Source organism: Capsicum annuum, chromosome 6 (genome assembly GCF_002878395.1).
Source record: "Capsicum annuum cultivar UCD-10X-F1 chromosome 6, UCD10Xv1.1, whole genome shotgun sequence".
Lineage (NCBI taxonomy): Eukaryota > Viridiplantae > Streptophyta > Magnoliopsida > Solanales > Solanaceae > Capsicum > Capsicum annuum.
Genome location: NC_061116.1, coordinates 197,808,014 through 197,834,542, shown reverse-complemented (window position 1 = coordinate 197,834,542; position 26,529 = coordinate 197,808,014). Strand labels below are relative to the sequence as shown.

The 26,529-nt window shown below is 34.9% G+C and overlaps 1 long non-coding RNA gene across 1 annotated transcript; it reads right to left on the bottom strand.

Moving 5' to 3' along the window:
• Nucleotides 1–1,977: 1,977 nt before the first annotated feature.
• On the bottom strand, nucleotides 1,978–26,529 carry LOC107876062. Its single transcript, XR_007056627.1, has 3 exons — nucleotides 26,351–26,529; nucleotides 25,572–25,666; nucleotides 1,978–2,398 (listed from the first exon to the last, which is right to left on the bottom strand). It is a non-coding gene; the product is annotated as an uncharacterized LOC107876062 (long non-coding RNA).

Below are 26,529 nucleotides of genomic sequence, written 5' to 3'. Positions count from 1 at the left end.
GTTAATGGAGTAGTTTTTTTAATAACTAAAATTATTTGGAGGGATATTATTATTTTAATAAATTGAAAAGAAGTAACTTATATTGAATAAATTGAAAAATATTAAGAAAAAAATTAAAAAATTTTTTGTAAATAATAATAAAATTTGAAAACTAATTTATTTGAATAAATTTTTTAGTACAAATATAAAAAATAAAATTAAGAAAATAAAAAAATGTTTAAAAGAATTTGAGGGATATTCTTGTCTTTATACATACTATTCCCATGGTATTAAACTCATGTATTACTAATGCCACCATATGTGATTCAACCCTATAATACCATGTAGGGTGTATAATTAATACATGATATTCGTAATACATTGGTTCAAAATCCTATCAAACATAATATTAATTAATACCACACTTAATACATGGACTATTTCTCCTAATACGGCCTACCAAACGACCCCTTAAAGTCTTAATCATTTTAAATAATTATATAAATTTCTAATTTACTCAAAACCTCATATAAATCACCGAAGAATGTGATGTAGTTGCGTAAAATTAAATGATATGTTTAAAAAAATATGATGTATTCGTACAAAATTAAGTGATGTATCTGAAAGAATGTGATGTATTTGTATAAATTAATTAAATTTTTTTAATAATTTTAAAAAGTCGGAATAGAAAGCAATTAGCACCAAAAAAAATTAAAATTTATTTTAACTTTTACATTTTAAATTTCCATTGACAATTCCGTCCTTTCTCGATGTTTGTCTTGTCATTTGTAGAATGAATATGGTCCTAATTTCATCCACATACATAGTTGTTGATTTGTCGAAGCTCTTTTACAACTTCCACTAGTTTTATGTTTACCACATACCCGAGGAAAGAACAACCCCTTTTGGGGATTGCTTGAAGCTTATTTTTATCGCTACGCTATAAGGCATAAGTAGTGAAAGAAGTAGACCTATTATTCTCCGCCCCTGTCAAATAAAGTAGAGGGGGAGAACTGGAAGAGAGAAAGAAAAAGAGATCTCGGTCAGAGCAGGCATATGCCAAACATGAATACCTCCTGAAGCCACAGGTATAACACCTGGTAAAGAGACCCAATGAAGCAAAAGTAGCTCGAGCCAAAGGCAACAGCGAGGCCCCTATAGACTTCTGTATGTTAGAAAAACCATTTTCAATATATGTGGTTGTTGTCAAAAAAAATTATTCTAAGTATATTATTGTCAATTCAAAGAAGTTTGTGCATTATTAAAATGTGTTGGAGCTTAAGAAAGCATGAACCTCAATGTCTAATGACAAATACAACATCAATAAACTCAGTCTATTCCTACTAACTGGGGGAAGATAGAATGTACGCAGTCCATATTGTTACCTTCGAAGAATTAGAGAGATTGTTTCCGATCACTACTAGAAAACATTAAATTTCTGACTACCAATGTAGTCGAAATGTGATCGGAAAATAAGATAGTTCCGACTACTTTCCGACAGCTTGATGATAGTCGGAATATAGCTTGTCGAAAAAATATTTCCGACTACAGTAGTCAAAAATTTTCGACTACTTTAGTCAAAAACATAGTCGGATATTTAATAAAATTTTATTTAATAATTATAAATACTCCGACTACTGTAGTATGAAATTTAATAAATAATTATTTAATAATTTTAATTATTTCAACTACTGTAGTTGGAAATTTAATAAATAATTATTTAATAATTTTAATTATTCCGACTACTATAGTCGAAAATTTAATAAATAAATATTTAATAATTTTAATTATTTTGACTATTGTAGTCGGAAATTTAATAAATAAATATTTAATAATTATAATTATTCCGACTATTGTAGTCAAAAATTTAATAAATAAATATTTAATAATTATAATTATTCTGACCACTGTAGTAAAAGCTAATAAATAATTATTTAATAATCAATAAAAACATTCACCCAGTAATTATATAATTAAATCTTACATTAGCTTTAATTATATAATTAAATCTTGCATTAGCTTACACTGCTCTCAGATTATAAACGTAACTAATGTATTTTTCACAATAAGATCAAACACGACAAAAAATTATAAATACAACCACTTTAAAACATTCAAAATAAACATCAAATCAAATAGATTAAACTCTAAATGTCACAACCAAAAAACAAGAACAATAACTACAATCTAGTTATCATCAGATTCACTATTTTCCTCATCATGAAATACTTGAGGCATGTGCTTCTTAACCAACTCCTCAAATTTAGCAAACTTAGCATCGTTAGTTGCACATTGCTGCGTCAATTTCACAATTTGCTTTTTCATCGCTTCCATAGTTTGTATCGTCCTTCTTTTTCTTCCTATGCGTCTCTTCGTAGACCTCAAGAAAAGTGGACTCTTTTCCCCCATTTTCATATTCCTGCAAAATTTTAGAAAAAGAGATAATGCAAGTATGAACTAACCACCAGATGTGAATTGAAATCCAAAGCCAAAAGCGGTAGAAACTGACTGAGGAAGAGAGGAGGTTAAGAAAGACGAGGGAATTTGAAAAGCAGCAAAAAATTAAGGAGTCAAAACTCAGTTTGAGTTTTTGAATGACATGACCATCAGGGATTGTTTCTAGCTTTTCTAGTGCACTTGTCCATGTTATATTTTAACATGTTATAGCAGATATCATGTCCTTTTCCTTCAATTACTGTTGGTCATCTTTTAGGTAACTTGAGAGTCTAAAACAACTACTTAGATTTGTTTTAATTGAACCGAGAATCTTTGAAAACAGCTACACTACACCCGCGAGGTAGTGGTAAGATTTACATACACTCTACAATATGGACAGTCAAACATAATTATCCTAATAAGTAAATGGGCTTATGACTAGCATGTAAATATCCATGATAAGCAAACTTGATATCACAAAAGAAGCAATAACACTTGGACCAAGCCATTGTATTGTTATGCAATTTCTCTGATGTTTGCAAGAAAGCTGCTTCCTTCAAGTGATCTGGCATTTGAATTATAAACAAATTTGGCAAGGGTCGTCTTACCAATTCCACCTATCCCAGAGATCACGTATATGCCAACACTAGTTGAGATATCTTCCAGCTACATGATAATATCTATAGCCCAATGATCAATTCCAATGAGGTTAGAAGCATTGTTTAAGACTCTTAGACGTAGCTTATTTACACTCAAAGAAAAACATTCAAAAGACTAATAGCATTTTGTTAGTAAACTACCTGTCTACCAAGGTAGATAACAAAACTACAAATGACATTTACAAGAAATGTCGGTTTACAAATTCTAATTTGAGTCCAGCAAAATTTTTGACCAAACTTAATATTTTTATATCATTTTAGGGTTTAATTTATTTTATTTTTTAGGTCTAAATTAGATATTTTCAGTTTATCGAATTTTATAAGGTTTGTTTAAAAGTTTCAAAAATAACAAAAAATAGAGTCAAATTTTAATAAGCTTTTATTTTTATTTTTATTTAAAAAAAAATTATTTGTTTGCTTCTTTTAATAAACAATCTAGTGATATTAATATTCCGCAATCATGTTCTAAGACTAATTATTCAACTTATCTATATTTTAGTTTTAAATAAATTTTACCATTTTATTAATATCCTTAATTGAAAAAAAAAAAATCCTAAACTACCCAAACCACCCCATAATTTCCACTTTCATTCAACCTCTCCCTCATTATCTGCCCAATTTTCTGCACACAGAAACACACGACACACACAAACATACGCACTATATTATACACACACGAAAAACACACAAAAAGGGGAGACAACTAAAAGAAAAAAAGAAACAAAAAAGAAAACCAAAGCAAAAACAAAAGGACAAACACAGAAAGAAAAAAAGAGAGAACAATTTGGGATTGGGGGAGAACATTACAGGAGAAAGAAAAAAAAACTCTGAAGAAGAACAGACGCATGAAAAAACCAAGAGAGGAAAAAGAGAGAGAGCAAAAATAATAAAATCTCTTTGAAGTTGGTGAATTGAGAGTTGAAGTTTACATTCCCGTTAGAGTTTTCGGGTGGCAACATCACTGGTTTTATTCAACTCCTTACATTCTTTTAACAAGCTCTGTTGTATCTTGAATCATGAAGAATGTTATTTATGTGATTTTTTGTGCTATTTGGTGCACAAAATTGATGGAAACTTTGTCTTTTCAAATATACAAAATTGATGGAAACTGTCTTTTCAAATATAAAATAAATTGTAATTAATGCTAAGAGAATATAGTAGGATTATTGAGATTGAACTTAATCTGAATTTGTAATAAAATACATACTATTATCATAATCAACTTTTGATTTGAAATTAAGAGATATTTGTTGTATCGTGTGTAGCTTTTTACCTCTGTTATATTTTTGTTCCTTCTGAATTTATTTTGTTACATGTGTAAAGTTTGATTAAAGTAATGTAATGAGTTATTTAACATGGTTTGCTATAGTTGATCATTTTTCATGGCTATGTGGTAAAGTATTTTGAAGCAGATAAAGAAAATATTAGACCCACAACTAAATATGTATAATGATGGAATCTCACAATATTCATACGAATGGTTCCTGCAATACTTAACCAAACCAAACTGGAATATTGTTTTTCTTTTGGAAAAGGAAGTCCATTTTGTGAGAACTTTCTTTTGTCTTTTTTTTTTATAGTGTAAATACTATGAAAATGTTTGTAGCATCTAATATAAAGTCAAAGCATAGAAAGAAAATTACATCTGTTGTTAGGAAAGGTCATATTTGAAAACTAAAAGAAAAAAAAATATAGCTTTATTTTTCAATATTCAAACGTCAATAACCATTACTTTGTTTTAAAAATGGCAGAATGAGAATTTTTAAAAATTGTTTAACGAATAAAAAAGAAAAGTTTAAATGTCACAGTTTAAATTTGAAAGAAGCAGTAGGCATAAAGGGTAAAATATTAATTATTTAAACAATTTTTAATATTTTTTTTTAAAAAAAGTTGTTAAAAGCAATCAATAACTAATGTAAAATATCAGGTTTCATATTTTAATTTTGATCGGTTTTCTTGTCTCAATTTTTATGTCTGAATAAGTAAAGTACCAATCTTCGATTTAATTTTAGAACACTTCAGTTGGTTGTCGATTTTAATGTTGTTCTGTTTAATATTGTTTCTTTCAGCAGAGTTATTAACCATAAAGGTGTAAGATAGTTTATAGATTCACTCGAGTGTGAAATTAATTATGGATATATATAATTAAGTGAGGAACAAGTCATAACTCATAGAAATTGAGTTAAGATTTGTTAAAAAATAATTAAATAAATATAGTTTATACAAGTGAAAATTAATGATGAAGTTGGAAAGCCCTGCTATCGACCATTCGTTATAATAAATTAACCTACCGTTTGAAGCCGATTGAATTAGGTTGGGTAGATTTTAAACCTATTAGGTGCTTATTTAGACTAGGAAAATGGGGACGACTCATAAATGTCTCAAAGGCACGAGAAATGTATCAAAACTTGTGGTAAGGCGGGAAGGTACTGTTACCTGCAAGCCACACATTACTATAACAAGATAATATATCAAATAATTTAAAATAAATTAAAAGCAGGATGTAAGTAACTTTTAGGCTAACAAATGTTTTATATATCTAAAAGAATAATTTAAGTCAGACGTAAGTCATTAAAGAGACCGTGCTAGAATCACGGGGCTCGAGGGGTGCCTAACACCTTCCCCTCGGTCAACAGACTTCCTTATCCAGATTTCTAGTTCACAGACCAAAAATAAAGAGTCATTTCCTTTTGAATAGGGATTTAATAAGGTGACTTGAAACACCCAAACTCAGTTCCAAGTGGCGACTCTGTAAATAAAATAATCCCTACTCAAAACATTACTTTAATTGGAAAAACCCATTTTCTCTAAAACCAACTCTCTAACGGGGTCGGATGTGGTAAAAATAGGGGTGTGACAGATGGCGACTCTGCTGGGGATATACCAGAATTCGAGCTTTTATATTGACTTGTTTGGCTTTATTTAATTTTGATAATGTATATTGTTGGCCTAAATGTGTTCTTTGCCTACATGTTTATCGCTTTGATATTATTTGAATTGCAATGTAAACTGTCTTCTCTCGCGCACCCATCTGAGTCTTCTGAGATACTGTATATTCGGAGATGCGGTATACACTCCCGAGCTTGAGATACTAGAGATGCGGCAATGCTCCTGGGAAGGATTCTGTAGTCACCCATAATTTATGACGGGAAGGGACCAACAGTGAGGCTGAAAAGCCCTGCTACTTGTAAAGTTGTCCCTTGTCGACTCGAGTTGTCCGCTCGTTTTACAGCCAGTCTAGATACCTAACTCCACCAAGTTAAACCTAGCATAACTGGAACTTAGACATGGCTATCCCTAATAGGTTGCATTTTATTAGTATCACGTGCATTTTTTACTTAGTGGGGCCCGACCTGGGGGTCGGATCCGTCTAAGATAGATGTCATCTTTTGAGACCATCATGTACATTTTATGTGCTACTTGTTGCATTATAGGAAATGTCATATCGAATGTTGACCGGCTTTTAAGTGAATTAATTGATCTGAAAAAAGGGGGTTAAATAAAAAATTTTAAGGGTTTATTTTAGAAAATATATAATATTTTTACATAGAACTTTTCTCTAAAGATTAAGTCGTTTTAACGTCGTGGTCTCGTTATGTCCATTTTCTTTGATTTTAAAATCTCTCTTAGGAATATCATAGAACCCATTTTTGTCAAACACAGTTAAAATTTTGTCAAACAATTTGGTCCACTATTTTGTTTTAACAATTTAATTATTTCTAATGTGTCTGGTCCAAACATCATCAAATTATTGTCTCTACTCTAGCATGTTTTAGAAGACTTGGATACTTCCTGTTTTGTCGGTTATTATTTTCTCATGCTCATTTTTAAATCTTATTCCGTGTCGTTTCGTCAACTTCTTTCGAAAATTATTTGTCTTGTTTTAGGATGTTTAAAATAGAATTTTTATTTGCCATCATTATCCTATAGGGCAATATGAACTCATTCGGAAGGAGTGACAAGAGGCTGAGGGATGATGAAGTACCCCGTTTCATGGTGTTGGATAAAGTTCCGAAGCTATTGCGGATATGGTATAACAATATGACTGACTATGGATAGGGAGAAGTATATAAACGCATGGGATTTTTAAGGAGTTTGTTGAGTGTTGAACCACGAAGAGACGTGATAGAATCTTTGGTACATTTTTGGGATCCTTCAAACAACTTATTCCGATTCTCCGACTTTGAGCTCACTCCCACACTGAAGGAAATAGGAGCATTTATTGGAAAGGAAAAGAATCTGCACCGAGGAGAACCCATGATACCGAAGCATGTCACTTCCAAAAGATTTTTCGAGCTATTGCACATAAAGAAAATAGGAGCATTTATTGGAAAGGAAAAGAATCTGCACCGAGGAGAACCCATGATACCGCAGCATGTCACTTCCAAAAGATTTTTCGAGCTATTGCACATAAAGGAGAAGAACATAGGAAGCTGCCTAGAAAATGGATGGGTTCGTCTAGATTTTTTGTACGAAAGATATGGTCAGTAAAAGGGATTCGAGTTGTTTAGATCAGAACTTAACAACGGGGGGTGCTACCGGACCTGGGAAAAGCACAATTTTGAAGCATTCATAGTGGCTTTTTTGGGAATCATGGTATTTCCGAAGAGAGGAAGAAAAATCAGCACCAATCTGGCTGCGTTTATTATCGCTTTTGAGACGAATTCTAAGGTCGCCCTCGTGCCCATGATTCTGGCAGACATTTATCGAGCCCTGACGATGTGCAAAAATGGGGCGGACTATTTTGAAGGATGTAACATTCTATTGCAGTTATAGATGCTCGAGCATGTTCATTATCATTCATTTGTTTTGGATTTTTGAGTCAAATGGAATGATTATATCAATGGCCATGAGAATAGGATGGAGGACCAAAACTTTTCCGAAGGAATAGGAGCTTGGAAGGAGTACTTGGAGGGGTTGACGGCGGACAAGATAGTGTGGAATTATCATTGGTTCCCCTCAAAAGAGGTGATATATATGTTTACTTTCTGACCCTTCATCGTCTTAATGGGTCTCCTAGGTGTTCATCCCTACGTGCCACTAAGAGTCATGCGATAATTCGATCGACGTCAGCATATACCGCCAGTCGAGGATATAAAAGAGTTCATGTACGCATTCCTCCCTGACATCCCTCTAAGGAAGAATGAGATACTTAAGATTTGGGGAGGATGTGTACTTTCAGGTTTTGAGCACATGGTGGAAGACCGCGACAAGGGCGAGGTAGACTGTTGGTATCTGCCATGGTTTCATGACTAGCCTCCTTCTAAAGCTATGCAAGAAAGGTCAGCCAGAGAGCCAGGGATCGAGAAGCGGAGATTGAAGTTAGAATTAAGTAGGCTCGACGAGAGGTAGAAGAGAACTATCGGTCTACTCTGCACGTCTTAAATAATGATATGGAAAGGGCTAGAGAAGAATTGGTTTATCATGAGGCGAGATTTGAGGGAAGAATTAGGTCGGTTCGTAAGGAGATTGAGAGAGAGAACTGTGTTACCATGCATGCCCTACAAGAAGACCTGGATATTGCCACCAGTGCTATGAAGCAGCAATCGACTGATTTTGAGAAAGAGAAGGCAATGCTGACAAACACACAGTCGAAGATTCGGGCACAGCTAAAAGCTTCCATGGAACGGGAAAGAGAAATAGCGAGGCACTTCACAACTTTTCAGAAGGAAGTTGAAGTTGAGAGAAACCAGTGGATGACCGAACGGCAGACGCTTCACTATCAGATCGATGACCTTCATGAACAAGAAGGAGACCTAAAGCATACCGTTCGCACTACGCAGCATTGGGTGCGAAACTTCCATGAGAGTATGACCGAGGCCAGGGGAGAAGTACTTCAACTCAGTGAAACCTTGATTAATATTTATCCTAAGTATCTTCACCAAGTTGATGAAAATCTGGGTCGTCAGGCACGTGCTCTCGCTCCACATCTGCCAAAAACATTATCCAGGATCTACTCAAGTCTGAGGAAGGATTAAATTGTAAGAAATCTTTGGAAGGCATCTTGATGATAATTATTAAAGTCCTTTAGTGTTCGTTTTCATAGAGTTAGTTTCTTTATAGGTTTTTTTAGTATTTCACCAGTATTCCGAGTCTGTTCTAGTTTTAGATAATTTTAGTTTCCTTTCATTAAAGCTTTGTTTTAAGAACAGTTGGAAATGTATGGAAAAGTTCGCATTTGTTTCAAGTTTATATTCTTTTTATTTCTGAAATATATATATATATATATCCATGAACTACGTGATGATCTGATTCATGTAAAATATGATACGTAGGCAACCCTCGGCGGGTGCGATCAAATATTTTTCCAAGTTTCAAGTAATAATTTTAAGATGTTGGCGTTAAATAATGAGGTTAAAAATTAATTCACCAAAGTCAGGATGAAACAAGAGGGTTTTCCTAAGTCCGTTTCAGGAATGAAATTACTTAGGTGCATGGCATATGAGTTTGTTATGAATATATCAATATTTTTAAAGTAATCCTAACATATTTGTTTCTGTTTCATAAAAAAGAGAGTAAAGTGGTTGGTTGTGGTTAAGTTGGCCTCTCACCCGTACAACACAAGGTATAAAGGAAAAAGAAAGATGACTCAAAAAGATGGAACAGAGTCTGATAACGAAGAAGGTCGAGATCAGTTAATTCCATGAGAGTTCGCATCTTTGGAGGAGAATAGGCTATTGAAGCAACAAATCGCGGAAATGTATCAGGCCTGGGTGAATTGACAAGACCCGTCTTCCTCCATTCCCGGTCTTTCGGATGCAAATCATCCCAGTTCTACTCAAGCCCAAGTCGACGATCCACTTTATCCACCTAGATTCGGTCCATACGCTAATGTGTCTAGCGCTGCTGGCACATCCACCATGCGTCCTCCAAATCCATCGTTCACGAACAACACATTTTTTATTTCGGTCGTGCCAACTAATATAAATCCTCCATCAATGATACAGAAGCCTACTGATGAGCTGAATCATGATCAAGTCCATTCTCCTGAATTGGCATTCAAACCCGTAAATTCATATCAACCCACTCATCAGCTTGAGTCTCATATCGCGATTGAGAAGGCTAGTATAAATGAAGAACTAGAAGAGATAGCTAGAAAAGTGAGGAGTCTGGAGCAGAGTATGAGAAACATACAAGGATTGGGAGGACACAAAAGTGTCTTTTTCAAGGACCTGTGTATGTTCCCTAATGTTCATTTGCCAATAGGGTTTAAGACCCCAAAATTTGACAAATATAGTGGTCATGGTGGCCCACTTAAAAAGGTATTGCAATCAACTTAGAGGAACATGAGGGAAAAAAGAGCTGCTTATGGCCTATTTCGGAGAAAGTCTGATGAGAACAACCTCCGAATGTTTTATCGATCAATACATCTCCTACTGGCACATTTGGGACGATATGGCTCAAGATTTTGTACAACAATTTCAATACAATCTCAACATTGTCCCTGACCGTACTTCTCCCGCTAATATGAAGGAAAACCATCTGAAAGTTTTTTAGAGTTTGCCATAAAATGGAGAAAACAGGCATCTAGAGTCAAATCGTCAATGAAGGACCAGGAATTGATTGACGTCTTTCTCCTAACTCAATAGTTCGATTATTTTCATTATTTACTAGCCGTGGTTGGTAAACCTTTCGCCGAAGTAATAAAAATTGGGGAAATGGTGGAGAATGGCATCAAATCAGGAAAAATTGTGAGCCAAATCACCCTCAAGGCCACTACACAAGCCATTCAAAGTGGATCAGGTGGTTTCGGAAGTCGAAAAAAAGAGGAAGGATACATGATGGTATCAGGACCGGGCAATGCCTAAATGGGATGGAACTCCCCTTACGTTGAGGTCCAATAGAGGCAACCTAGCCCTCCTCAACAGTATTATACACCTCAATCTATTGTTCTTAATGCTCAAGTGTATGCTCGACCTTCTCAGCGTCCACAATAGAGAGCACCTGTGCCACAAGGTTTTCATCCGCGGCAGCCAAATTTCCAAGCTCCTGGTAATCCGTATGTTCAGGAAGATTATACAAGAGAACAGAGGCCAAGGGAAAACTTCACCCCAATCGGAGAATCGTATACGAGCCTGTTGCAGAGATTGGTCAAATTAGGATGGATTGAACCTGTGTGGATCCGAATGTAAGTTGGTTTGATCCTAATGTAAGGTGTGAGTACCATTCAAACGTCCAAGGTCACAGTACCAAAAATTGTTGGAATCTGAAGAGAGCCATTGAAAAGTTAATTGAAAGCAAGGCAATCGTAATACAAAAAGAAGAAGCGTCAAATGTCACCGATAATCCACTTCCCAATCACAGTAACACACACGTCGTGAGGATGATTTTTGACGATAGAGACTACAGGCCAACAAGCCAAGCAGTGATGGAAATAGGCACCCTGAAGAAGAAACCCGAGTGAAGCACTAAAGTCTATGCAAAGAGAACCACTGATCATGAAAGGAGCGAGTTCCATTATAAGACCTCGAGATTAAGAAAAGATGGTATTGTATATTCTTGCAAAAACAAAGGAAATAGCACAAGATGGGCCAAAACTATATGTTCCGAGTGGTCCCGCATGGTTTGACCAATAACGCAACAACATGAGAAAGATAACAGAGCCAATTGTCATAAGACACGCAGCATAGCTCCCATTGACAAGCTTGAAAACCATCCCATGAAACTACAACAAAACCACTGTGATGTACAAAGGAAAAGAGGTCATGGAAGAAACAAACGAAACAGGGGGTTTAACTCGATCAGAAAGATGCTATGATCCAGAAGAATTAAGGATACCAAAACAGCTTAAAGATAGTCAAGGGCCAATGAAAAAACCTGTCACAGACGAAGAGGCTGAGGAATTTCTCAAGAAAATGAAAATCCAAAACTATTCCATTATCGATCAATTGAGGAAAACCCCAGCTCAAATCTCATTGTTATCCCTGCTGTTACATTCTAAAGAACATTATCAGGCATTGATTAAGTTGTTGAATGAAGCATACGTCCCGAATAAAACTACGGTCTGTCAAATAAAAAGGATGGTTCGTAGAATATTTGAAGCAAATAGAATCACTTTCACTGATGATGAGTTACCCACAGAAGGGTCTGGTCACAATAAGGCTTTGCATCTGACTATCAAATGCGAAGGATATTACATAAAAAGGGTAATGATCGATGGAGATTCAGGAGTAGATATCTGTCCCCTCTCTACTTCGCAAAAATAAAAAATCAGCCCAGATAGGATACCATCCAATAATGTTTTGTTCGGGCTTTTGATGGTGTAAAATGAGACACAATTGGTGAGATTGATCTTGCTTTGGTTATTTCGGGCTTTTGATGGTGCAAAATGAGACACAATTGGTGAGATTGATCTTGCTTTGGTTATTGGACCAGTTGAGTTTGTGATCACCTTTCAAGTAATAGACATGAATACTTCCTACAACCAACTTTTAGGAAGACCCTGGATCCATACGGCCAAAGTCATATCTTCTACTTTGCATCAAGTAGTTAAGTTTGAACACAATAATCAGGAAATCATTGTGCATGGAGAGGATGACCTTCCCATACATCGAGATCCTTCTGTACCCTGTATCGAAGTAAAAAGGGGTTGTGAATCTTCCATTTATCAAGCTTTTGAAATTGTGACAGTTGATCAAGTTGTCGAAGGCACGCCGATTCCGGGCCTCATCTCTCTTCTACTTTAATCATGGTGGCTAGCCAAATATTACAAAATGGTTATGAACTGAGAAAAGGATTAGGGGTTTCGCTGGAAGGAATTATAAACCCTGTAGATCCATATGGTAGCCACAACACCTTCGACTTAGGCTTTAAGCTAACTGTACCAGATAGGAGATGGGCGAAAGAACAGAAAAAGAAGGCTTGGCAATTAACAAGTCTGATTCCACACATTAGCCATTCTTTCACGAAAGCTCAAAAGGAAGAAAATCAAGACCAATATGCTAACAAGGATGTGGATGAAATATGTCAAGGTCTCAAGGAAATGTTTTATGAAGTAAACATGGTTCAGATGGGTGAAGGCCCTAGCCATGCAGATGTGCAGTTTGTTGGGCCAAATATCAAGCTCACTAACTGCGAAGCCATTCCTCTCCCCACAAAGAAGGGGTCTTGGTAGTTTATTTTATTTTTTTCGCTTTTCTTTCTTTTGTATTTTGGATTATTCTCAGGGTTGTAATCCACTTAGTTTAGTTGTTCTGCTTTGATGTTAACCCCCCTATCCTTTCCAATTCAATGAAATGAAATTCAAGTTTCCTAGTAAATTTATCTTTTCTTCCCTCTTTTAATTTTCATTTTTTTATCTTTATCTTATTTCAGTTATGTTAATACTGGCTTTGATAACATGGCATACACACGGAGTTCACATTTAGATCCTAAAAAGTTGTCTAATCTCGAATCAACAAACTAAACGGTAGAGGAATATAATGAAGACGAAGCTGATAAGGAAGTCAAAAAAGGATGGATCAATTTGAGGATAAGCCTAAACCCAATTTAAATGACACTGAGATAATAAATTTGGGAACTAGTGAGGAGGTTAGAGAAATAAAAATAAGTATTCATGCAGATCAAAATATCAAAAATGATATTATTCAGATTTTGTTCGAGTATAAGGATGTTTTTGCTTAGTTTTATGATGATACGCCGGGTCTAAGCACTGATTTGGTAGTCCACAAACTGCCTACATACCCTGATTTTTCACCGGTCCAGCAAAAGCAAAGAAAGTTTAAAACTGACGTGAGCGATAAAATTAAAGAGAAAATCATGAAGCAATTGAATGCGAACGTGATCAGGGTCGCTCAGTACATCACATGGTTGGCTAATGTGGTGTCCGTACTAAAGAAAGATGGTAAGATCAGAGTTTGTGTTGATTATAGGGATTTGACAAAGCAAACCCTAAAGATAATTTTCTGCTACCCAATATTCATATCCTTGTTGATAATTATGCTGAACATGAGATCCAATTTTTCGTGGATTGTTATTCCAGATATCACCAAATCCTGATGGATGAAACAGATTCAGAAAGACTGCTTTCACCACCTCGTGGGGTACTTATTGCTATAGGGTCATGCCATCTGGTTTAAAGAATGCGGGAGCTACGTACATGAGAGCAATGACTACTATTTTTCATGAAATGATGCACAAAGAAGTAGAGGTATATGTTGATGATGTCATTATTAAGTCCAAGACACAAGTCGATCATGTATATGACTTGAGAAAATTCTTTGAAAGGTTGCGAAAGTATAATCTTTAGCTTAATCCCGCCAAGTGTGCATTTGGAGTTCCATCCACAAAACTTTTGGGTTTCATAATTAGCCGCAGAGGCATTGAATTGGTCCTCTCTAAGGTAAAATCCATTCGAGAATTTCCACCTCCGAAGAATAAAACCGAGGTCATGAGTTTTCTTGGAAAGCTGAATTATATAAGCAGGATCATCGCTCAGCTCAGCACTACATGTGAACCGATATTTAAGTTGCTAAAAAAGGATGCTGCTATCCAATGGACAGACGAATGTCAAGAATCATTTGATAAGATTAAAGAATATTTGGCAAATCCTCCAGTACTGGTCCCACCGGAACCTGGTAGGCCTTTATTTCTATATCTGTCAGTGATGTATAATTCCTTTGGTTGTGTTTTAGGACAACAAGATATCACAGGCAAAAAGGAACAAGCAATCTATTATTTGAGCAAGAAGTTCACGAGTTATGAGATAAAATATACTCTTTTAGAAAAGACATGTTACGCCCTAACTTGGATTGCTCAGAAGTTGAAGCACTATCTTTCGTCCTACACAACCTACCTCATATCTCGAATGGATCCTTTAAAGTATATTTTTCAAAAACCTATGCCCACAGGCAGATTAGCGAAGTGGCAGATTTTACTTACAGAATTTGACATTGTGGATGTTACTCGTACCGCTATGAAAGCACAAGCATTGGCCGATCATTTGGTAGAGAACCCAGTTGACAATGATTATGAGCCTTTGCAAACTTACTTTCCTGATGAAGAGATTAATTCAATTGAGGAAGAAGTTCAAGATCATATATATGCGTGGAAATTATATTTTGATGGAGCAGTCAATGTCAAAGGAGTAGGAATTAGGGCGGCTCTTGTCTCACTGACCGGATGTCATCATCCCGCCATAACACGACTTCGTTTTTTTTGTACTAATAACACAACAGAATATGAAGCTTCCATCATGGGGTTAAATATGACAATAAATCTGCATGTACGCGAGCTAGTGGTGTTGGGAGATTCCGAATTGCTCATTCGACAAATTCAAGGTGAATGGAAAACAAGAGATATCAAGCTCATTCCATACAAACAGTGCTTAGAGGACCTTAGCAAAAGGTACAAGTCAATCGAGTTTAGATATATATTTTCAGATCCCACAATGATCTGGCTGATGCCCTGGCTACCCTAGCTTCCATGCTCCCATACCCAGGAAATACGCATATCGACCTATTAGAGATACAGATACGAGATCAACATGGTTATTGCAACCTAATTGATGCAGAACCAGATAATGAACCCTGGTACTATGATATCAAATGTTTCCTAAAGTCAAAAGAATATCCAATACACTCCAATGCAGATAAAAAAAGGACTATTAGGCAACTTGCTAATGGTTTCTTCTTAAGTGGGGAGATTCTGTACAAACGAACCCCAGATTTGAACTTGTTGAGATGTGTTAATATTTAGAAAGCTGAAAGAATCATGAATGAGGTACATTCAGCGGTATGTGGTTCGCATATGAATAGCTATGTTTTAGCGAAGAAGATTATGTGGGCAGGATATTATTGGTTGAATATGGAGCGAGATTGGTTTTGCTTTGTTTGCAAGTATCATCAGTGCCAAATTCACGGTGATTTGATTCACTCGCCACCTTGAGATCTGCATCCTATGTATGCTCCTTGGTCATTCGTTGCTTGGGGCATGGACGTAATCGGTCCAATAAAATCAAAAGCTTTTAATGGGCATCGATTCATACTGGTCGCTATTTACTATTTCACCAAATGGGTAGAAGCTGCTACTTTCAAATCAATCACGAAGAAAGCAGTAGTGGATTTTGTTCATTCCAACATCATATGTCGTTTTGGTATACCAAAGTCCATTATCACAGACAATGCAACCAATCTCAATAGTCATCTAATGAAGGAGGTTTGCGAGCAAATCAAGATTGTACATCATCATTTTATCCCTTACCTTCCCAAAGTAAATGGAGCCGTTGAAGCAGCGAACAAGAATATTAAAAAGATTCTTAGGAAAATGGTCTAAGGATCTCGACAGTGACATGAGAAATTATCATTTGCTCTTTTAGGATATCGTACAACTATCCGTACATCGACTGGCGCAACTCTTTATTTACTAGTCTATGGAACCAAGTTGTGATACCCGCAGAAGTCAAAATTCCCTCGCTTTGAATCATTGTTGAAGCCGAGATTGACGGTACTGAATGGGTCAAGTATAGACTAGAACAATTATCATTAATAGATGAAAAAAGGTTGACGTCAGTTTGCTTTGGCCAATTATACCAGCAAAGGATGGCGCAAGCTTACAATAAGAAGGTACGTCCTAGAAAATTCAAGGTCGGCCTGTTGTAAAATGCATCCTTCCACATCAAGAAGAGGCTAAAGGAAAGTTTGCTCCAAACTGGCAAGGTCCATACATAGTTAAACAAGTATTATCAAATGGAGCTTTGCAACTTGCAGATCTGGACAAAAAAATGGCAGAAAAAGCTATCAATGCCGATTCAGTCAAAAGATATTATATTTGACACACTTGTGCTTAATATTCTCAAGTTGAGATGACGAAAGGCCATCATTCTACTTAACTAAATGTCGTTAATCCCTTGTCAGTCCTTCGAACTTTATTTACCTTTCCTTGCTTACCCTCTTTGGAGCCAACAAAAAAAAACTTGTAGGTGAAAACCCATGGAGGCACCCATAAGATGATTCAAAAAAAAAGATAGTGCGTATACGATTGAACTACGTTTGACCTGATTCCTAAATGGATACGTAGGCAGCCCTATTTTGGGGTTCAGTCCAACCAAAAAAAAAGAAAAAAAATTAAAAAATCTTGGTATTCAAAGAAATCGAGACATATATCCTACTATCACTTTTATATGGCTCCTAAGTTGTAATTTATACTAAAAATCCTTTTCCTTTTGTCCATTAAAGACCTTCCGATCAATTTTCGAGAATGTCAAGCCTTGTGTGTTGTAAAAAAAAAGTCTTGTAGGTGAAAACCCATGGAGGCACCACAAGATATCAAAAAAATAAAATAAAAAAAATCTTATAGGTGAAAACTCTCAGGGGTGCCATAAGACAGTGATGAACGAGACAACCGAAATTAGAGAGGTCAATTGAGAAAATCTTACAAGGATAAATTTAGTCAAACAAAGTTTATCATTACAGGACAAAGATCAATAAGAATGATTTGATTTGATTGAAACATGCAGCCTAATTCGAGATTAGACAGTTTTGAAGGGTCAAATATCTACTCCAAATTGCGTGTCATGCGTTATTGAAGTTAATATACACCTCCAAATAAGCTTCCCTCCTTTACTATTAGAAATACCTTCTATTCAAACATAATTCTTTTATTCCTTCTTTTGATTTTTTCCTTATTTCATTTTTACACGCTTTGTTTTTTTTATGCGTAAGTCTTACACCAAATGCAAAATAAAGAAAAACACGCAAAACTGATCATGGATCCCAGTGAAATTGAGTAGAGATTATTAGGCATACACCACCTTGACAAAGACAGGGTGCCAGTTAAAATAAGTGTTACGAGTGAAGCATTTGAAAATGAAGAACAGAATCATACTGAAACAAACAGAGATGCAACAGAATTTGAAAGACGAAGATTCAAGCTCGCCAACCAATTAGTTGACTCAACCGTATCAAGTTGGGGCAGAGATAAGGCAAACCTCTAAGGAATTCAGGGCCACAAACCAACTACCAATTTTAAAACTCACAATTTTTTTTTCTCTTGCTTGAACAGGGGAAAAGTAGTCTTGTGAAGTTTATTAGGAAAAACAAGTATAGCAAAGTTAAGTTTTCTTAAATTTTCTCTTTTTGTTATACTCCTATAATTCTAAGTTTGTATCAATATAATTATTATTGTTATAATAATAATAATAATAATAATAAAACCCCTCATATTTAAAACTGGGGCATTTTTTTTCTTCTTTCTTTTCTAACAAAAAAAAATTAAAAAAAAATCCTAATCTTATTTCGTCTTCATAGGGCGCCATCCCCTAGTTGACATCTTAGGAAACACCATTTTCTAATTTTTCTTATCTATATTCATAGGGCATCATCCCCTAGTTGACATTTTATTTCGTCTTCATAGGGCACCATCCCCTAGTTGACATCTTAGGAAACATCATTTCCAAATTTTTCTTATCCGTCTTCATAAGGCGTCATCCCCTAGTTGACATTTCGTTTCGTCTTCATAGGGCGTCATCCCCTAGTTGACATTTCGTTTCGTCTTCATAGGGCGTCATCCCCTAGTTGACATCTTAGGAAACGTCATTTCCTAATTTTTCTTATCCGTCTTCATAGGACGTCATCCACTTGTTGACATTTTATTTCGTCTTCATAGGGCGTCATCCCCTAGCTGACATCTTAGGAAACACCATTTCCTAAATTTTTCTTATCCGTCTTCATAGGGCATCATCCCCTAGTTGATATTTTATTTCTTCATAGGGCGTCATCCCTAGTTGACATCTTAGGAAACACCATTTCCTAATTTTGCTTATCCGTCTTCATAGGGCGTTGTCCCTTAGTTGACATTTTATTTCGTCTTCATAGGGCGTCATCCCCTAGTTGACATCTTTGGAAACACCATTTCCTAATTTTTCTTATCAGTCTTCATAGGGCGCCATCCCCTAGTTGACATCCTAGGAAACACCATTTCTTAATTTTTCTTATTTCGTCTTCATAGGGCGCCGTCTTCATAGGGCGCCATCCCCTAGTTGACATCTTAGGAAACACCATTTCCTAATTTTGCTTATCCGTCTTCATAGGGCATCATCCCCTAGTTGACATTTTATTTCGTCTTCATAGGGCGTCATCCCCTAGTTGACATCTTAGGAAACACCATTTCCTTATTTTTCTTACCCATCTTCATAGGGCGCCATCCCTAGTTAACATTTTATTTCGTCTTCATAGGGTGTCATCCCCTAGTTGACATCTTAGGAAACACTATTTCCTAATTTTTCTTATTCGTCTTCATAGGGCGTCATCCTCTAGTTGACATTTTATTTCGTCTATATAGGGCGTCATCCCCTAGTTGACATTTTAGGAAATAAACCTTCCTATTTTTCTTCTTTATGTGTTCATAGGGTATGACAATCCCTAGTTGCATTTTAAGAAGCAAATATCCTAACTCTTTTTCATGCAATCATAAGGCATAACTTCCTTTGGTTGCATTATTGAGAATAGGATTCTTATTTTATTGCGGACCTAGCCTAGATTTCTATCATTTCCATTTATTTATTTATTTATTTATTTATTTTTAAACTAGTTTATAGTTTTTTCTAATAACTCACAGAATTTTCCTAGTGCAAACTGGGGCAGAAAATTTTGTTTGTTTCGATTTATTTTCTTTGACGGCTTGCAGGTTTTTCTGCAAAACGCATGTTTATTCAAGAATGAAATCCCGTCTTCGGTCAGAATATAGAAGAATGATCAGTTTGAAGATAGTTAGAGTCAGCTTTGCATCCGTTATTCTATGAACTATCATTTGGTAGAGTGTCAATGACTCAATACAAGTTTCAAGTTCAAGTCTTAAATCCTAACTTCAAGATCAAGGTACCCACCAGAAGAAGGTGAGGCGATAACTGAAGATCCAAGAGGAAGATCTGAAGCAAGAGAATCAAGACAATAGAATAGATAGGATCTTGTATCTCCTTTCTAGTTTCATTTTTCTTTTCTGATGTAATAAAAGGAGCCACAGATCGAAAACTCGATGGGACCTCAACTCGACTCTCCAACTCACCCATTCATTCCTACACCCACTTGACCTACATGTAACCTGATTCTCTTATAACCCGAGATATGTAGGATACCCAAAGCCAAGACTCAGTAACACCTCTTTCCTACTTATTTATGTATTACTTATGAATAAATGGTTGAGCCAAAATTAATCATGTTTACTTCTTTGCTTAAAAATTCTCCATATTTTCAAGTAAAGAGGGGCATTCTGTAAACACCTAATTTTTTACCAAACCTAATGTTTTTATATCATTTTAGGGTTCAATTTATTTTATTTTTTAGGTCTAAATTAGATATTTTCAGTTTATCTTATTTTACAAGGTTTGTTTAAAAGTTTCAAAAATTACAAAAAATAGAGTCAAATGTTAATAAGCTTTTATTTTTATTTTTATTTAAAAAAAATTATTTGTTTTCTTCTTTTAATAAATAATCTAGTGATATTAATATTCCGCAATCATGTTCTAAGACTAATTATTTAACTTATCTATATTTTTAATTTTAAATAAATTTTATCATTTTATTAATATCCTTAATTGACAAAAAAAAAAGAATCCTAAACTACCCAAACCACCCCATAATTCCCACTTTCATTCAACCTCTCCCCCATTATCTGCCCAATTTTCTGCACACAGAAACACACGACACACACAAACATACGCACTATATTATACACACACGAAAAACACACAAAAAGGGGAGACAACTAAAAGAGAAAAAGAAACAAAAAAGAAAACCAAAGCAAAAACAAAAGGACAAACACAGACAGAAAAAAAAGAGAACAATTTGGGATTGGGGGAGAACATTACAGAAGAAAGAAAAAAAACTCTGAAGAAGAACAGACGCATGAAAAAGCCAAGAGAGAAAAAAGAGAGAGAGAGCAAAAACAATGAAATCTCTTTGAAGTTGGTGAATTGAGAGTTGAAGTTTACATTCCCGTTTGAGTTTTCGGATGGCAACATCACAGGTTTTATTCAACTCCTTACATTCTTTTAACAAGCTCTGTTGTATCTCGAATCATGAAGAATGTTATTTCTGTGATTTTTTGTACTGTTTGGACAAAATTGATGGAAACTTTATCTTTTCAAATATAAAATAAATTGTAATTAATGCTAAGAGAATATAGTAGGATTATTGAGATTGAACTTAATCTGAATTTGTAATAAAATACATACTATTATCATAATCAACTTTTGATTTGGAATTAAGAGATATTTGTTGTATCGTGTGTAGCTTTTTACCTCTGTTATATTTTTGTTCCTTCTGAATTTATTAAAGTTTGATTAAAGTAATGTAATGAGTTATTTAACATGGTTTGTTGTAGTTGATCATTTTCCATGATTATGTGGTAAAGTATTTTGAAGCAGATAAAGAAAATATTAGACCAACAAATAAATATGTATAATGATGGAATCTCACAATATTCATACGAATGGTTCCTGCAATACTTAATCAAACTGAAAGACTGTTTTTCTTTTGGAAAAGGAACTAGTGGCCTGTTGAAGTCCATTTTGTGAAAACTTTTTTTTGTCTTTTTTGTTCTTTTTTATAGTGTAAATACTATGTAAATGTTTGTAGCATCTAATATAAAGTCAACTCATAGAAAGAAAATTACATCTGTTGTTAGGAAAGGTCATATTTGAAAACTAAAAGAAAAAAAAAATATAGCTTTATTTTTCAATATTCAAACGTCAATAACCATTACTTTGTTTTAAAAATGGCAGAATGGGAATTTTTAGAAATTTTTTAAAGAATAAAAAAGAAAATTTTAAATGTCACAGTTTAAATTTGGAAGAAGAAGTAGGCATAAAGGGCAAAATATTAATTATTTAAATAATTTTTAATATTTATTTTTTAAAAAAAAGCTGTTAAAAGCAATCAATAACTAATTTAAAATATCAGGTTTCATATTTTAATTTTGATCTGTTTTCTTGTATCAATTTTTACGTTTGAATAAGTAAAGTACCAATCTTCGATTTAATTTAAGAACACTTCAGTTGGTTGTCGATTTTAATGTTGTTCTGTTGAATATTGTTTCTTTCAGCAGAGTTATTAACCATAAAGGTGTAAGATAGTTTATAGATTCGCTCGAGGATGAAATTAATTATGGATATATATAATAAAGTGAGGAACAAGTCATAATTCATAGAAATTGATTTAAGATTTGTTAAAAAATAATTAAATAAATATAGTTTAATACAAGTGGAAATTAATGATGAAGTTGGAAAGCCCTGCTACCGACCATTCGTTATACTAAATTAACCTACCGTTTGAAGTCGATTGAATTAGGTTGAGTAGATTTTAAACCTATTAGGTGCTTATTTAGATTAGGAAAATGGGGACGACTCATAAATGCCTCAAAGGCACGAGAAATGTATCAAAACTCGTGGTGAGGCGGGAAGGTACTGCTACCTGCAAGCCACACATTAATATAACAAGACAATATATCAAATAATTTAAAATAAATTAAAAGCAGGATGCAAGTAACTTTTAGGCTAAAAAATGTTTTATATATCTAAAAGATTAATTTAAGCCAGACGTAAGTCATTAAAGCGACCGTGCTAGAGCCACAGGACTCGGGGGTGCCTAACACCTTCCCCTCGGTCAACAGAATTCCTTATCTGGATTTCTAGTTCACAGACCAAAAATAAAGAATCATTTCCTTTTGAATAGGGATTCAATAAGGTTGGCGACTCAGTAAATAAAATAATTCCTACTCAAAACGTTACTTTAATTGAAAAAACCCATTTTTTCTATAACCAACTCCCTAGAGGGGTCGGATGCGGTAAAAATAAGGGTGTGACAACAACCATCAAAAAAGTCCACAAGAAATAAAAAGTCACCGAGAATAAAACATTTCAGGACATCATATTATATCCCCAGAAGAAATTTGAAGTTATCATCTATGAAGCTATCTGCACTACCCCACAAAATGAATGATGCCTCGTGCTTCATGAATCAACAACTCGACAGACATCCAAAAAAATCTGATAGTATCAACTTTCAGGAATTCAAATTCATTAAACCACTAAAACAACTCAAGCCAAACTACTGTGCAGTATTTTACTTTCAATTTTAGACTTTTCACTTAAAGTTCAGATGCACCAACAAATCCATAGTAGATTACTAGCATTAGAACGCCCGAACTACAGTATGTTGCTCTAAAAATTTGTTTTTTCATCCAAAAAGCATTCTTAGTCACCAAGATACAAACATATAAAGCAAAACAAAAACTATCACTTTATTAACCATACCCTTAATTCGTTAAGTGTTACTTGAGTCGAAGGTATTTCAACAAAGAACTCTCAACCTGGTAGGGTGATACAAGGCAGCCCAAGAACACAGGAAAACAAACACCAAAACAGTCCAATAGTTCAAAGAACTATGGACCTCTTTTGGTGACCCCTCTCGGATTACACCATGTAATGAGGTGTTTAACACCTAATTTCCAGAAGCAAACCAAACTATATTATGACAATAAAAATGAACAACAACAATGTTACAACCACAATAACCAAACGGCTTGAACAACAACAACACAAACTACAAGATTAGGACAAGAAACAAAGATAGATAGTTAGACAAGTGTTGATGCAGTCTTAACAACCCAAGAGCATATTCACTCTTGGACCTTTAACACTTCATACAACAAACACCTAACTCTTACAATGACACAGGATGGGCATCTACCTCTCAAAGCACCAAAGTCTCAAGCTTTGCAACACACAAGAAATCCACCCTTATGCTATGCCCTAATTTCAGTTTTGATAACTCTCTCTACAAGAGTAGTGTATTCAATATCAAGCATAAACTAAGAAAATAAACCCTACAAGGTTCTATTTATACAACATTACAAATAATAGAGAAATGACAAAAGATCCCTGTAGTGACAAGTCTTCAAAAATACTCACAAGTGTCATGATCATGATCATACTTGTATCATAAGGTCTGCATACACTCTACTTTCCCAAAAAAAACTTAAGGAACTTGATGAGATTGCAAATAAAGGCTTACTTGTTGCATTTTTTGATGGAAAGGTCTTTACCTTGTTGCATTTTCTAACTTTTACAATATTCTTTTCCCCCTCTTGGTAACTACATATATTCTATTTCATTTTTATAGGAACCCAATTTATCCTCAATGGAGGAGTGAATGACAAGAAAAAACTCTTAAAGAAGATATAAGAGTGGCTACTGCTCCAACTCTTTATCTCTTTTCAGAATAAATAGAATACAGTTTGTGCATGACTTTTTGGGAATTAACTGACATGAAACTCACTTAAGGATGATTGGCTGATGCACCTTTACATTGCTGATATTCACTTTTATCTATACATTGTGTTTCTCGCCAGGAAGAAATGGTTGATACAGCAAAATATACACCTATTAATGGTGGAAAAACACTCATTACTGAACTGAAAACTCATTTCTCTTTTCTGAAAACTAAAAGAACTGTTACTTGTGCATATAGTTTCATGTTTGTTTTCATTCTTGTTACTTTCTTCTTGGCTTTTAGTCCTTATCCTAACTTTTCTTCTCCATGGTTCACTAATATTTTCTCCTTAAGTAGTATTACTGGGGTGAGGTGATTAGGCGGGACATGGAACAGTTACAGCTTACCGAGGACATGACCCTAGATAGGAAGGTCTGGAAGACGCGAATTACGGCAGAGGATTAGGGCCAGTTCGGGTCGCTAATGTAGGGAAGTAATTGGTGGGGGTGTATTCCTGGTATGATTCCGTATTCAATGTTCCGTGTTCCGTGTTCCATGTTTGTTACGAATCTGTGTGCTTTCCTCTGCTTTATATTCCTGCATTCCTGCTTTACTCTGTTTTATATTCCTTATGGCTGCAGTATCTATGTTATGTCATCTGCTTCTGTGCTGGACTATGTGTGTGTTTGATATCTCGTAACTTGAGCCGGGGGTCTTTCGGAAACAGCCTTTCTACTTCATCAGAGGTAGAGGTATGGACTGCGTACATCTTACCCCCCCCCCCAGACCCCACTAAGTGGGAATACACTGGGTTTGTTGTTGTTGTTGTTGTTGTAGTATTAGTACTAGTAGTGGAAGTGGAAGTGAAAGTGATACTTTTTCTGATGCATCTTATAGATCTCATTCCTCGTTTGTCTCTTACTTTTTCCCTAATTCTTCACAGCAAGTTCAAAATTATACTAACCCCAATCCCAAAATGGAGTCTTGAATAAACCCTTGAAGGATTCTGTGAATGTGTCAGCAGTGACACTCAGTACAAAGAGTTTCAACAACAATTTTGCTAATAATCTAAAATCTTTTAATTAACCATGAATTCGTCAAGCCAAGCAAAAGCAGTAGTACCATTAGTCATTCAAAAACCACTCTGAAATCAACCAAAAACCACAAAATATACTAAGTAAACCAATACTTATCTAACATTAAGCTCATCTATACAAACCAATGAACTACAAAACAAACACTAAATAGCCAACGTAAAATGGTGAAGGAAAAAGCAAAGCACAAAGTATACCTGACACAGAGGGAAGGTGAGTTAGTAGTAGTTCTGGCACCAGCATAGCTGATCTGATTAACAACTCGCTTCCTCAAGTTCACGAGTCCACGGCTCTGCAAATTAGCAGCCATACAATACACACTCTAACAAGTCAACAAGACAGTATAGCACATCCAGAACAAAAAAGTGTTGATTTGTTGAAGCTCTTTTATTCTTTCACTGTGGATAATCAACTTCATTGGCTTTCCATTGAAATATTATCACTGGCTTAGTAAAGGCTAGCAATAACTTTATACCATTCACGACCAACAGTATACCATCTTACAACTCTCGAACAAGGTCACTCATACAAGAAGAACCAAGATTGACTAGAACTTCCACAAAAACAGAACCATCCAATTTGTAAACACACTAGATAAACCTAGCTATTGACTTACTAATGGAAAACAATATCTGAAAACTAAGATATTAGTTAGTCAAGTCCTGTAACAGAGAACAACAATCATTTAGGATAATTTCTACTTTTAAGCTATCCAACTCATTTTACTCCAGCTTCGGTACATATAACAACCAGTCTAGTAAATTCATAAATGGCATAACTAAGGACTGAAACGACGCTAAGAACAAAAATAATTTTCTTATCAACCCAAAATTTCAATTAAAAGGATTCAATATTTGAAGAAAAATTAGCTGTAGAGAGATCAACACTTACTATATACATAAAAATAATTTTAATCATATATAAATAGTATATTTTTCATCAAAAGAGGTTCTGAAATAGAAGAAAGGCAACAAACCTCCAACTCGCCATCGCCGTCACAACCAAATCACCGTCGTCGTCACCACTAAGTCGCCGTCACCTTCAAACCATCAAGTTGCGGTATTTACTGTCTGAGATTGTGAGCTAGGGTTTTGATTATGTATTTTTGAGAGAGAACTAGGGTTGAGAGAGAGAGACGAAAGTTAGAGAAATGGA